General features: G+C 32.6%; 1 long non-coding RNA gene across 1 annotated transcript; it reads left to right on the forward strand.

Annotated features, from left to right (window-relative positions):
* Positions 1-977: 977 nt before the first annotated feature.
* LOC149085173 (uncharacterized) lies at positions 978-9,396 on the forward strand. The gene is made up of 3 exons (XR_016192812.1): positions 978-1,414; positions 7,181-7,206; positions 9,063-9,396. It is a non-coding gene; the product is annotated as an uncharacterized LOC149085173 (long non-coding RNA).
* The last annotated feature ends 6,100 nt before the right edge of the window (positions 9,397-15,496 follow it).

A 15,496-nucleotide genomic window follows, 5' to 3' on the forward strand; every position in this document is an offset into this window, starting at 1 on the left:
TAGGGAGTTTGAATACATCAGTATTGGCTGTCAAATTTATTCTACTTAATACACGTATTAAAAATTTGGAAGAAAAATGTAGAATGTGGTAAAAAAAAAGCAAAATATCGAGTTACGTCAGAACGAAGGATTTTGCCGCTTGAGTAATATTTACAGAGATTTGAGATAAATTAATAGTTTGGTTGTAAACATGCGGATTTTTTTTTTTGCATATTTTGCTTATTTATTCATTTTATAATATAACTTAAGATTCATTAATTCCATTGAAAAAACCGCATCTTTGTGTTATTATCGGGAATGCAATAGAACCAGCACAAACTAATTTTACGCCGTATTTAAAATATAATATATTTTCATTATTAAAGAACTATTGTGAAGTGTTTATGTGTTAAAATGTTCTCATAACAGAAATATGTACGAAATATACGATCACAAGGTTCTACATAAGCCATTGAGGGCAGTGCCGTCTTAATGCACGAGCCCACCCGGGCACGGTCCTTGTCCTCAAGAGAAGAGGGAGCCTCACACAAAAATGGAATCCGATTGAAATTTTCGAGAGTAAACATGTAAAATTGTGGGCAAGCATTTTCAGCCATGTCTCAAAAACTTACTTCGCCCGGGGGCCCACGATGCTCTTAAGGCAGCCCTGATTATGTGGAAACAAATCTGAAGACAAGAATGGTCGAAAATTGTAGTAGGATTCATTTCGCGTGTGAGTTAAAACATTACATCTAATGACTTTCTCATCATGAGAAGCGAAAGTAAAAAGAAAAAAATCATTGGTATGTATTAAAGTGAGAAAGAGTCTTTTCATAAAGATGCGTATTTTTTTCAGTCGCTTCAACTTTGTTTGGAAGCTTGAGGTGTTCTGCAGACGTTGCACAAAAAATATATTCTCCCAAAAGAACACGAACGAACGGGGCTTCTGGAGGATTCCTCTCTCTCACCTACATAAACAAACCGCAGATAGATGCATCAAGCAAAGTGAAGAAGAGACGTCACTCACCCCCAACTTAAAAGTCGTCATGAGAGGTGAGGGCGGGTGATGGTATGCCCCGGAATCGCTGAAACGCAGTCTATTTTTACATATCGGTCTCCACTTCTCGTAATAACTTCGGCTTCAAGCAGAAGGCTTCGGTATATTCCTCCGTATACTCTCCCACCAAATACCCACATCCCATTAAAAAAAATATATATATAATAATAATTAATAAGTAAAATAAAATTTATAAAACGGTGATTGACCATCGGCATTTATAATTCTTTCCCCCATTTCCATAATCATCTCCAACTGACCTTCGAATCTAATAGGAACGGAATGAATTTCTTTGGTGATAAAGAAGCCAGCAGCTTAGTTATGAACTACGTCATTCTCATTCTACTACTGCTCATCTTATGGGTGCTTTACCTTGGGGTAAGTTTACGATTTCGTCACAACATTTTCTTGTTGGAAAATTATAATTAATGTGAAGAAATATCTTCGTAAATCACATCATATCCGATGCTCGTTTTTTGTTTATTTATTTCAATATTAATTCATCGATAAACTTTAAACTGCTGGAACAGTTTGTTAAAAATATTCTAGGAGTTTCTTAAATTTTACTTCTTGGGATTTTTCATAATTATGTTTTTAAAAATCCAAGTTAGCATTTCAAGTAAATCAATAGTTAATAAGTTATTAGTCTTGTGCTGATAAAATATTATTACTAGAACGTTGTCAATGTTGATAAATAAAATTGCACGGAACTGGAGATATAGTTATTACATTTGCTTTACTGATTATATTCGAATTCTCATCTCGCTATACTGATGTTTACGAGATATTTGGGGATTTGAATATTTGTAGATATATATTTATTTAGATATTATAATTAGAGTATAAATAGTGATGCACTCTCACCTTTGTTACTTTTCATTAAACTCAATTAAACTAATAATACAAGTTTTTCTCTTTAAATAAGATTTTCCAGTGTTGAATACTGGATAGTCCACACTAACCAAATTAATCTAAATTATCATTTCAAATAAATCAATTGCTAAAAAAATAAATATTATACTAATTTGAGTTATTAGTTTTAAATGGATAAAATGTTATTTTTAGGACCACCTAATTTTATACGAAGTCAATATTAATAAATAAAATTTCACGGAATCGCAGCTATCACATTTGCTTTACTTATTTTACTATATTTAAGACTTTTCTTCTCGCTATATTGATTTCTATACAAATACAAATATTTCTATACAAATATTTGTATTTGTATAGAAATCAATACAACGAGAATATCTAAGACATATTTGTGAATTTTGTTATATTTATAGATATATTTATTTAAATTTTGTAATTAGAGGATAAGTATAGTGATGCACTCTGTTGTGACCTTTCATTATACATTGAGTGGCCATTTTATTATGACCACCGGGCAGTTTCAAGCAAATGAGCTATGGCGACACACTCTTCTGTAATTTCGGGCATGTAAACATAATATTTGAACTCATTCGGTCACGAATGTTTTAATATTAGTACAAGTTTTCCCTTTTGAATATAAGATTCCCAGTATTCAATATAAAGTTAATCTTATTTAATTAAGATTGTGTGACTTTATTTTCAAGAATCGAGTGTTGAAAATTTCAAAAATATCCATTGGTATTTTAGAAATAAGTAATAAATAGGGCAGATATATCTTGAATAAAAAATTGTTTTGCTTTATGAACGTTACAAATTAGAATTTGTGAATTAATATTTTTTATACGTAGTTCTTGTTAAGAGGCATCCTTAGAATAATAAGGAAAGTCTCATGGAATTTTTCTTGTGTAGGTACCATTTCTTGTTTTGTTAGCTCAAAGCTGACAACTCTCACAGATTTACGTTCACGATGTCGTTTCCAAAATATACATTCACGTTCGGGAATCCTTCCAAAATATACTGTGAAAAAACCACATTCTCTACAAGTTGAGAATATTTTGGATGCTATTTTGTATCTTCAGTCGGTAACAAGGGAAGTTACCAGAAGCAACTGTATAACGTGATTTAGAACGAAAACTTTGCATTCTGCTTTGGCCTTCCGCCATTTTTTCCTTAAAAAACTGAATCGAAAATTGAAAATGGAAATTCTTCTTCACTTGTTCACCTATTATATCATCTTGAAATGCATATAGTTAATCACTCGTTTCATTGAATAGATTTTGATATTTTTATGTTAAAAATTAAACGCTTATGCACTTAGTAGAAAACGTTGTATTTATGAAATTACCTCTTTTAAATTGACTTTTGTGATACATTCGTCTTGTATATTCATATAAAGTAAAAATTTAGGCCCGTTCATAAAAGTACTCTGGATAAAGTGACATGTTTCCACGAAAATACACCTACAAAAGTCACACTGTGGTCATTAAATATTTTACTCACAACCGCCAATAAACAGGAATGCTAAAATGATTCTACAAATTATCTAATGTAGAAATAGAAACATTCAACTCGAGAACAGGAAGGTTTACCTAATTCTTTCTATGCGAAATTTCTGGATAAGCATTCAAATAATTCATTGCAGAATCTCATGCAACAGGATGCATGGAAAATTCAGTTTTTATTAATAAAACCGAATAACATTTTTAAAGAATGTTCATTAAGATTAGGCTGTAATATACGAAACTAGTGATGGCATTGACAGCGACAACGAATGGCTGGCAGAAAAAAAATTAGACCAATAAGTTCGAAATATACTATCACACTATTATTTTTAAATAACTTTAAAACTATTCGTTTTACTACATTTTATATAATGTTGTATTATCAATTTTTTTTTCAAAACGTATCTGCATATGCTCAAAAGACTTATAGTAAATTTTGAAATTCAGATGAAATCTACTTTGAATTGTAAAACCAAAGACGCTTTCTAGAAAAGAATGGATTTTTTTTTATAAATCAACTTTCTCACATATACTTGAGGTGAATGTTTAGTTCTTGGAAAGAAAAGCACTTTAAGAAATCGTCTGTTAGCTTTCTTTCCTGGTCAAGAGAATTAAGAAAGAAATAGAAGCTGTGTAGTGTGTTGATACCGAGGAAATTGCACGAGCAACTGTCAGAGACAGCACCTGGCTGGTTGCCATCAAGAGCTCGAGCACTCCTTTCATACCGCGTATCCCCCTACACATTTTTGCTTTTTAAAAAAATCAAATAAAACAAAACGAAACTGCTATTTATGTCCGGAATCCACCCCCGCTACAGAAACTGCTATCGTTTCTTTATTTCCTTGCTTAACTAGACAGTAAATTGCGAGAAAAACACACCACAAGCCATGCTTTGCAATGAGATATCACACGCCTACACATATACACACGCTCGGATAGAAAGCTACTCAACAAATGTATCAAAATATACTCAAAGCTTTATCCCAAAAAAATTCTTTTCAAATCTCGGATTATATGCAACAAGAAATGGGTAGGAACTGCGGTTTTTTGGCACTCTACGGGGGCTCTTTAAACACGGATAAAAGACTATGTCGTATCTTCAAAAGAGTGCCTTGACCCAATTTAAACAATTTTTGAGATGATTTGCACTTTTTTGGCAATTTTTCATAACACTATAGATTGCATTTCAAATTAACAAAAACTTATAAGATTAAAAATGTCACAGCGTACTTTGAACCAATTACTTGTAGGTCGATTTGATGTCGTAACTAACATGTGTCCACTACTTCCTTTCAACACTTTCGAACTTTACAGCATTGATAATTACTTAATAATTATCTAATAGAAAAGGAATAAACGTCACTGGTATATTTATTCCCGTAGAAAACTTATAACCAGAGTTTTGTATTTCATATGAAGAACTATGTAATATTTCAATTTCAGAACATAGTCCCGATGCTACAAAAATTCAGTTCAGTTCAGAATTATACGGTAAAAATGGTAAACACACACACCTTATAAGTGCTAAAAAAATTCGAACACCGTTTTTCACGTTAAACTGTCAAAGGAACAATGCTGTTGTCAACGTGAAAAGTTCCTAGTAGTTCCATAAGTGGTTCAAAAGAGTATGTAAAGAGGCCGCAAATGTGAATGCCCCTATGGGCTGCAAAAAAAACAGTGTTTTGCGATTTCCCAATATTTTCCTTTTTGGCATTTACAGTGTTTACCACTTTTACCCTTCAATTAATTTCATAACAAAAAATATTGGAATTAATTCAACGGGAATTATTCTTTAATATTATTCGCTCATAGATATTTTATTATCTCCTTGATGTTTCGCTTTTCGAAGAGCATGTTTTCCATCTCACCCAACTGGAAATAATTGGGGACAAATAAAAATTAGTACAAATATTTTTTTATTGCTAATATAAGTACAATTTATCTTCATTAATTTGTTAATGGGAAGGTGCGCGGAAAACTAAATAATGCATTTCCATCAAAATATAAAACAATCAGCGTAATTTTCAAAGATAAACTGCAGTTTAAATTTTTTTATGAGTTAACCCTCTATGGTACAGTGCATATTTGAATATACATGGTAAATGTATGGTCGAATTTTTACTAATTTCACCATTATACTAATTTCTTTTCTCAATTTTTTTTATTATTTTAGAAAGTACGTTTTTAGTGTCATTTCAGTACAAAATGCAGCTATATAAGAAAAAACTTTATCTGGAATGAGTTAGTCCCTTTTCAATTTCATTTTTTAAGAGCTGCTAAAATTTTATGTGCTCAGTGATTTATGAAATCGCTGAAAAATTGAGAGAATTCTAAATAAAGTTCAAGGTAACAACTATTCAATTTTGCTTATCAAGGGCTTATCAGTTTATAGATAACAGTAAAATAAAAGAAATTCGCATACGTTACCATAAATTTTGGCCATTTTAACTAATTATAAAATCTACTCTGATTAATCAAATTGTCGTGTTGATGTGTTGCTTCAATTAAAAATATGTTAGCAGCATCCATTTACATGCTAATTTGTAAAACACAAAGGAAACATTTTATATATTTTTATGGGGGGGGGGGGTTTAACCATTACAGGGTTGATTATTTTGCAAACCATTGGATAGTACGAAATCAAATGATAGTGATACAGAGAAGTGCTAAAAAATTTACTTCTCGTAAAAAACTGTGTCATGTCTTTTAAGGAGTGTCACGACCCTTGAAGTCGAATTTTTAAAAATGACTTCAAAAAATATTTCATTCAATTGCGAATAAAACACTAAAAAATTCGTGTCAATCGATTAATTTGTTCTTTCATAATAAAAGAAAGAAGTAATGTGTGTGAATTATAGTGTAAATGTATGCAAAAAAAAAACACTTTGAAAGTAGTTTTCTTAGATATTGCAGTTTTTAAGTTCATCCGTTTAAAGATAAAAAAACGACTGCACCAAAAATTCTGGAATTTCGCAGAAGCGTTTATTCAACATGTGTTAGTAAAATGGATTTCGAACTTGGATATCTGGTTATTCGTTGGAATTTTATAAATTTTTAAAGTTTGAAAAATATATAAATTTCAAAAATCTAAAAAAATTCAACATTTTTTAAAAAATACTTCCCATTAGTGAATTGCTAAATCCGAGGTCCATTTAAATAACACGTTTCAAATAAACATTTCTTCGAAATTTCAGAATATTTGTGATGTAGGTTTTTTTAATCTTATGGATAAAAGCTCAAAAACTACAATCTGAGAAAATCGCGTTCGAAGTGTTTTTTCTTATTTACACTATAATTCATTTACACTGCAATTCATTTTCAAAGAACAAATTAACTGATTGACACGAAATTTTTTACATTTGATTTTGCAATTGAATAAAATATTTTTTACAGTCATTCTTGAAAATTCAACTTCAAGGGTCGTGACACCCCTTAAGCCATTTGACTGCTAAATTGTATAAATAACTTTAAATTATGTTTTTCACCTGTCGAGATTCTGACCCGGACCCCAATATTTCAAGTACCTCAACGCAGCTTGTACTCAGAATAACTAGTTGATTAATTATACAATAAATCGTGGTTCTTATGGAATGCATAATTCGTTTATTCGGATCCTGTCGGCAATAACTGGCATACGCCAGCGAATGTCTCGCACAACAAGTTCGGTTTTTGTTGTCTTTTATATACGAGGTCGATTAATGAGTGTCAAGTATAAATTTAATAACTTCAAATTCATATGATGTTATGATCGATATTTTTTTCTTTACAGATGTAAATTTCGGAAGACCAAATATGGTATGTATTTGTTCAATGATAATATTTTGCGTGTAAAATGATTATTTTCCACTTCATAAAAAAATTCGTAACATACAAGTAATTCAGTTCGGAGCTCGTTCATGTGAAGATGGCGAAATTATCTCAATTTGTCAATATATACATGCATTCGTGTGTACACCTTATTCACAGCTAAGTCGAATGCATACACAAGAAAGAAAATTTGCTGTGATTTCAGTGGTACTGACTCATTGTAGAAAGTTTAGCTCAAATTTGAGTTTTAAGTATAGTAATACCCCAACGTTAAGCGATAGGTGGGACCGACGACAACCATGTAAGTCGGGGTACGATTTTGCATACAATTACAAATAAATATTGGGACTAGAATTTAGGAAAAACGCATCTTTTTTTTTCTTCTTACTGTGGATGCACCACTATGGTACTTTCCTATGGCTTCATAAAATTTAATCTGTATTGTGACTGAAATCAGGTCCTTGAAAAAAAGAGGCTGTATTCCCTAAAATCTATACTAATGAAAGTCACGAGTCAAAAATTTTGTAGGTTCTCATGACAACTAAATCCTTGGAAAGAAATGGCCTGCTTGTGTTTTGAGGGAAGAAATCACCTTTCGCCCTTGGGTTGAGATTTAGTGAGAGTTGCAGACATATATAAGTGAATTGTCATCAAAAAACATCACATCGAACAAATATTGTTTTAAGACCTGCAATAAAGTTGTGCTTCAGGTATGCAATTGTGACTTTCTCTGCAAAAATGGCAGATACCATACAGGCCATGAAATTACATTTTTAAATAACGGCAAATTTTCACGTTTATATATGTTACTGCCAAAGCCCGAAGTGCGGCCACTTCGGGAATTGGCCAAGCATTTTAGCCAGAGTCAGAATTGCAGAAATAATTCGGATTTCGGTCGCCCATATCGTGAAGTGGCCGGAGATTCCTGGACAAAGCTCAAAGTGCTGATGTAAGACGGCCTGGTAGGAGTCAAATCCATTTTTTTTAAATTGCTAACGTGTGATACATGCTTATACATAGCAGCTGTATTGGATTAGCTCCACGTGTCGAGAGAGAAAAAAGGTGAAATTTGAGAGGAAAAACTATAAAAATAGTTATATAAGCATATATTTTTTTTCTGCAAAACTTTGGAGAAAAAAAATCATTACCGCATCGTAACTGCGGTTTGATGGGTTGCCATAACTAACGTGGACATAATTATCGCAAAAAATACGTTAACTTGACGATGATTTCGAATCATGTCTTTTGTTATCGGACTTTGGCCAGGGATCACCGGCCTCTTCGCGAACTGAACTAAAAAATCAACGTGGTTTCATTAAATGCGGTAGTTCCATCGTATAAAACAATTCTTATTTAATTATCACTTAATAATCTCTAATATCTCAGCATCGATCCCGTGATTATGCTTGGATTTCAGAAATGTGCACTTTTCACAAAAAAAATCGCTCAACTCCGAATACGCGTAAGTAGGGGTATCACTGTATCTAATATGAATGGCTTGCTATGTTTTAGTAAACATTAAAAATGAAGCGCCAGATTCCACTTTGGCACAATAGACCCGGCTAAAAAAACATTCAAGGACCCAGAAACATTTTTATCCTAAAATCCGTCTGGGAGCTCATAAAATTTCATGCCAAAGTGCTTGTTTTATAGAAGAAAAAAACAATCTCAAGGGCATCCTCTCAGTTTTCGTTAACACGCGAGTATTTTTACATTTCTACTATGTTTTATACTTGCATGTATATATTCCGTTCAACTAAATTTTGTTGTCGAAAAACAAGCCTGATTTTTATTGAAATCATTGATGATAGATTGCACATTCTAAACTAATTAATTTATCTTAGGTTGTCAGCAGTGACACACTGGGAACAGCTACCTCCATAGGAAATATCATGAGAATCTGTTCGCAAATGGTGAATGTCTGGAGATCAATCGTGTGGGATTCAGGTCAGCGAAATGTGCGGAACATCCTGACCAACACCAAATATTTCTGTACCATGAAATTGGCCAACCTTCTTCTTCTTCTTCACGGGGGCGCATTTACTTATTATTTCATTACTTAGATATTTGTCACGGGTTCGGGAAAAAATTCACATTAAAATACCTCTCTTTGTATTTTTAGAATACGAGTAGAACGATTGTATCATTTTGCACCAATAAAGAGAAAATTTGATAGTATTTGTTATACGACATTGTCGGCGTAATAATACGTAACACTAAATGAAAAAAATAATATAGACTTGAAAAATTGGTTTGTATTTTAGAAATGTTTTATTTTCATCATTCTACATGCGGTACATACAGCTATTTTGGAATCGAAAAAGAATATAGTCATGTTGAATTTAACACATCAATCTTTAGAACAACACTAAATAAAGTTTCATTATTGTAATGACAAATTGAAATAACAAATAAAAAATCAATTCATACATTTTTTATTCTGTCTATGAATTCTTCTCACCTTCCTAACATTACTTTATAATGACATGAATTTTTTTCAATAACTCTTAGTTTACAGAAATGCATTCGCATTTTATGTTCATTATATTTTGGTGGTTTAATATACCAAAATCTACACGTTTACTTTAAAATAAATTTTACAGGATAATTTTCCTGCTCTTTTGTTACAACTTTTTTTTAAAATAACGAGATCACATCACGTATTCCCAAGGGATCAGCATGATCCATCCAGGAAATTTGTTAGTGTTAGTAAACATCCATGCCCGAACCGGGATTCGAGCCCAGACCTGCACAGTGAGAGTCCCTAACCACTCGACTGCCACTCGGCAGCAAAGAAAAATTTCAGAAAAATTTTATGAAACCAAAAATGCATCTCTATCGTATTATATTGCACACAATACCTAATATACTTAATCAATGCAAATAATTATATCCCGACCAATGTCAATCATTTTTGTCACTGATATCAATACATATATATATATGATAGACTACAAATAATCATAATCACTAAAGAATACGTACAAGTCTTGCAATGGCCGTAGATGAGAGGCCTAATATCATATCGGCGACTAAATTATGTGGTATCGCTCGTAAGCTTGGTAAAACAAGAAGTGTTCTACCAAAGACTCCATTTTCACCGGGACGAACGCGCATCATATATTGTTCCAAAGCGGTATGTGCTTGTTCGAGCATTACCGAGACTTGACGAGATTCTATAAGAGGTTTACTGCAATCTATAGAAAGAAACTCTAGATATAAAATCATCTAGATATATAAAAATCACTTAGAATTAAGGGGGTTGGTGCACGCAAATTTTTTCAAAAATTACATTTTCGAATTTTTCAATTTTCAAATGCTATAAAATTTTATGCATCTAATTGTGTGTTCGAGTTTTTGTTCTACCCTGCATAAGAAGTATTTTTAATATATTTTAATATAAACTGCTGGCAGGCATTATATACAGGGTACATAGCAAACAGAGGGTATGGCATTTTACTGGTGAACCGTTGATCCTAGAGGTATACTTCCAATTAGAAAAAGTTTCCACATAACGTGCAGTACTCAGATATGTCATTCACGTTGGAAGGGGTTGTATGGTTATCAAAATAAAAAAAATGAACTTTGCACATTCTCCGTGTGGCCCAAAACCCAATTAAAAAGTTGTTACCCTGTCCCTCCTGATGCCAACTAAAAGCATTCCACTTTCCAAGTGGAATTCACTGAGATATTCGAATTAGAAAAATTGAGAAAAGTTGGGAAAAAGCAGTTCTAAATGCGAAAAAACCGTTTTACTTGCATTTAATGCTGTTTTTTCCTAACTTTCCTCCATTTTTCGAATTCGAATATTTCAGTTAATATTGCACTTAGAAATGTGGATTTTTTTTATTTGGCATCAGGAGAGAAAGGGCAACAATTTCTGATTGGGATTTGGGGCACACGGGGGCTGTATAAAAAGTTAATTTTTTTTTATTTTGATAACTATCCAACCCCTTGCAACATGAATGACATATCTGAGTACTACGCGTTCTTTGCAAACTTTCTCTAATTGAAAGTATGCCTCTAACATCAACGATTCGTCAGTAAAATGTCATACCCCCTGTTTACTATGCACCCTGTATATGCTAATGTTTCCCATTAAAATGCTCTTTCTCAAAACTGAGTTTTTTCTGGGAATGTCCCGACTCGCCTTTTCCCGTTTCATCCTTTTAGCAAATTAGTGCCGTTTCGTCTTCGGGTGATAACACCTTAACGGGGGTGGGATGGGGGTGTTCACACTTCGGCTAACATGCTAAGTACCCATTGTTCATTGTACCTATTGTACTTGATGCTTATTGGCTACCCCCCTAAAACAAAAATGAAAGAAAAGAAAATTCTTAAGTGACTTCAAAAGCGAGAAGAGCAAATAATCTTGCATAACTCGGAAATAAGTTGTGTTTTATTTTATTTTCAAAAGTACAAATGACGGAGAGTTTATCAAAAAAAGATAATTCTAATTAAAGTTCTGACAAAATTATGGAATGAAAAAATTTAGAATTATTCTGAATTGACGATTATGCATAATATCCGGTAAATTTGATTCTCATTCGATTACGACATCAAATTTACTAGGACTACAAACAGGCGATTATGCATAAACACTGGAAAATGTGATATATTCGTATTGGAACCACCATATAGTGTGAGAAACGAAGTATTTGGTTTAAATGATAAATTTTTATAGCTGAAAAAAAATCTAACTTTGAACCGAAGAACAATTTTAATAACTTTTTTCCAATGAATTGGAAAATAAAATTTTTTTAATGGAAAATTATTTAATTGTGTAATGGAATTTTTGTACTTAATATTTAATTTTGCATATCGAAAGACTTTTGTAACTGATGTTTAGTCATTTTTCGCCAATAAATAAATATAAATAAATGAATAAAGAAAAGCAAGTTTTATTACAAAAGAAAGAAAAACGTGATTGTATTTGAATACGAAACAACTCAACCATAGGGTATTTTTTCATTCTAAAAATTTTGTTTGAATCAGTTTTTATTTAAGATGCTCGTAATTTTTAAATTACCAACTTTTTTAAAAAAAGGTTTCATTCTAATGATAGCGTTAGTGTTTTTTACCGTTCATTATGATAGAAGTTCGATTAGAAATAAGTCGAGAAATCACGACCGACTCACAAGACACTTCAGTGATCGAGATGCCTAGTATCGAGTGCATTTTAGAAACTTTATCTATGGTAAAGTCCTTGCTATGTCAATCACTCGTATTTCTTTCAGTGTTCAACCCCGGGGGTGTTTTATCTTGTCTTGATTAATATTCTATCGACATAGGGGAGGAGCAAGAAGAGAGATTGGATGAAACTTATTTTGATTTAAGTATGAATCAGGAAAAGACGAAACGGTACCTAGCATATTTTTTGTCAGATAAGGAACTTTTTTTTTTTGAACACCACTCGTTCAAATGTCTTGAAACTGTGTGCGTCTCAACGCTAAGGTGTTACATACTTTAACAAAAGAATTGCTTATTTAATTGATTTAAAGAAGTTTTATGGCACAAAGTAGGGGTAAATTTTTAATTTTTTGATAGAGCTGCTTATTGGTTGAACTTAAAATTCGAGGAAAAAAATAACCAACTATTAAAATTCTAAATGCTCTTGTTAAATTGTATAAAAATGTCCATAACATTTGAGAAAAAAATTGATTGTCTATATATAAAGTGAATAGAATAAATTTTTAAATGTTCCTTGAAGGAAGAAGATTTGTTCCATAGGAAATCATGGGAAGCCAAGATCGTACACCAACCCGATTAAAAAAGGCATTAAGATTAAGAGTCATAAAATTTTTTCCACTAACTTCAATACAATCACTGTCCCAATAATGTCAACTTAAAAAAAAAAAACCCAAGTTTTTCTTCATGGAACTTTCTTCTGATGTAACTAATTCAACGCATATTGGACCTTAACACTTTCTCGCCATTTAAAATTGTTTGTCACCTAAAAACTTTTCCATGAGACAAAGAACTTCCTTGTATGCTATTTTAAGTATTTCACTGGTCTTTTAGAGTAAACGCCCGCGAATTTTACCAGCTTTTAGTTGCTCCAGTTTTAAACACATTATGGGGTGGTGCTAAAAAATAATAATATTAATAAATAAAATACCAAGGAATTCTGAAAAAGAACTATTGATGAAATAGACAAAATAGTTTTCACTTGTTTTACTCTGACTGCATGAGGTCTTGACTATTTGAACGGTTCTCATAGAATATGATTAAAATTAAGATGTGTCTCAATTATTGAATAACATTACAATAGGAAACAAACATTTCAAGTGCGAAAAATTTAAATCACTTAATTTGTATAAATACTAGAACCTCTCCGTAATTGGGATGTAGAATCAGCTAGTTTAGAAAAAATCCGGTTAAACGAGGGAGATTAAAACCAGATCAATATTAATTTCGCACATGTACGTGTATCGTTAATTAAATCTTTCAGTACTTCATATTCAGTACATGTAGTAAGATAGTAAAATTCCGATTCAACGAGTACGGCTTATAAAGAAAATCTCCCTATTACGAGTGATTGTCAAATACCTGATGTGTAATGGGAATCTCACTATAACTCCAACAAAATTCTCTAAAAGAAACGTGAGTTTTACTCTCTTCAAGAATTCAAGTAAGGATGAATTATACCACCACTTTTCAAGGCACATACTGTTCATAAAAATTATTCTGATGTACTTTTTATAAAGGATGGGCATAGAAAAACCACGTTTTAAGGTATCTTCTTATTCTTGTTTTCCCAGTATACAGGATCTTTATAATTAAAGTTCCACTTTGAAATAGCCATAAAAGGAAAACTACTGGAGAAAATGTTATCAACCTTGGTAATAGTTTACAGGAGGTCATGGGATTCAATTTTTCGCAGAAAAAATAAAAATAAAACCACCAGCTGGGAATGGCACTGCAATATTGTTAAACGAAGTAAGACATGAAGACATCGGTTTAAAACTTTTTTTATCGTTTGTAAAACGTGATACAAAGCATGTTTAAAAAATGTAGCGTACACCATTTTCTGAAAGCAAGAGTTAAATCACCTTACTGCGTTCTCAACAGTAGCTCTTGACATATCAGGAGGAATGTTACGGACATGTGTGTCGGTGCATCGCATTTTTCAATCCCGTCAAAACCCCACAAACAGTTTTGTTTTAGAAACGATTAAAAACATTTAAACCGATGTCTTCATGTCTTATCTCGTTTAATAATATTGCGTACAGCGCCATTCCTCGCTGGTGGTGAGTTTTTTAAATATTTTAATTTTTTTTTTTTTTGCGGAAAATCGAATCCCATGACCTCCTGTAAACTATTACCAAGTTTGATAACATTTTGTTCAGTAGTTTTCCTTTTATGGCCATTTCAAAGTGGAACTTTAATTATAAAGACCCTGTACATACGAAACATGTACTACTACGTTCAAAAAATTCCGAGACTTATTTAATTACAGAAGAATGAATATAGGTAGAACCTGTTTATTTGGTATTTACTTCGAAGTAACTACCCTGTGCAATTATGCATTTTTGCTATCGTTCATACAAAGATGTAAATGCGGATTGCATACTTTTTGTCACATCGTCCAGTGTCTTCGTTGCTGCTCGCTGCACGTCTTCGGAACTTGAGAATCGTTGCCCCCTCAAGCCAATTCTTTAATCTGAGGAAAACGGCAAATAGGACAAGATCAGGGGAATAAGCTGATTGTTGAAATATCGGATATTCAATTATGTTATATGTTTTGACGGGTAATCTGACACAAGGAGGGACCTGTGAGAAGGCGCATTATCATGATGGACCCACGACTTCTCATTCCAAAGATCTGGTTGCTTGCGTCTCACCGTATCATGAAGACATTCAAGGACTGGCAGGTCCCTCCTGCTGCCAGACTACCTGTCAAAACATCATATACTTCAACAACCAGCTTATTCTCCTGATCTGGCCTTTTGACTTTTTTCTTTTTTCTCGGATAAAAAATTTGCTTAAGGGGCAACTATGCCCGATTTCCAAAGAAGTCAAGCGAGCAGATACGAAGGCACTGAAGGATAGGACAAAAAACGGCTTGCAATCCGCATTTACATCTTTGTATGAACAATGCCAAAAATGCATAGTTGCACAGGGTAGTCAAAGGAAACACCGGATAAACAAGTTCTACCTGTATTCGTTTTTCCGTAATAAAATGTCTCGGAACCTCTTGGACGTAGTAGTATAGTGAGACAAACCACTGTTATATTTCACTGCCAGGCCACATTTGACCGGAATTTATAGTTTAAAA

This window comes from Pholcus phalangioides, unplaced genomic scaffold (genome assembly GCF_987345545.1).
Source record: "Pholcus phalangioides strain wild (caught in Gottingen) unplaced genomic scaffold, Ppha-v1.0 ptg000007l_1, whole genome shotgun sequence".
Taxonomy (NCBI): domain Eukaryota; kingdom Metazoa; phylum Arthropoda; class Arachnida; order Araneae; family Pholcidae; genus Pholcus; species Pholcus phalangioides.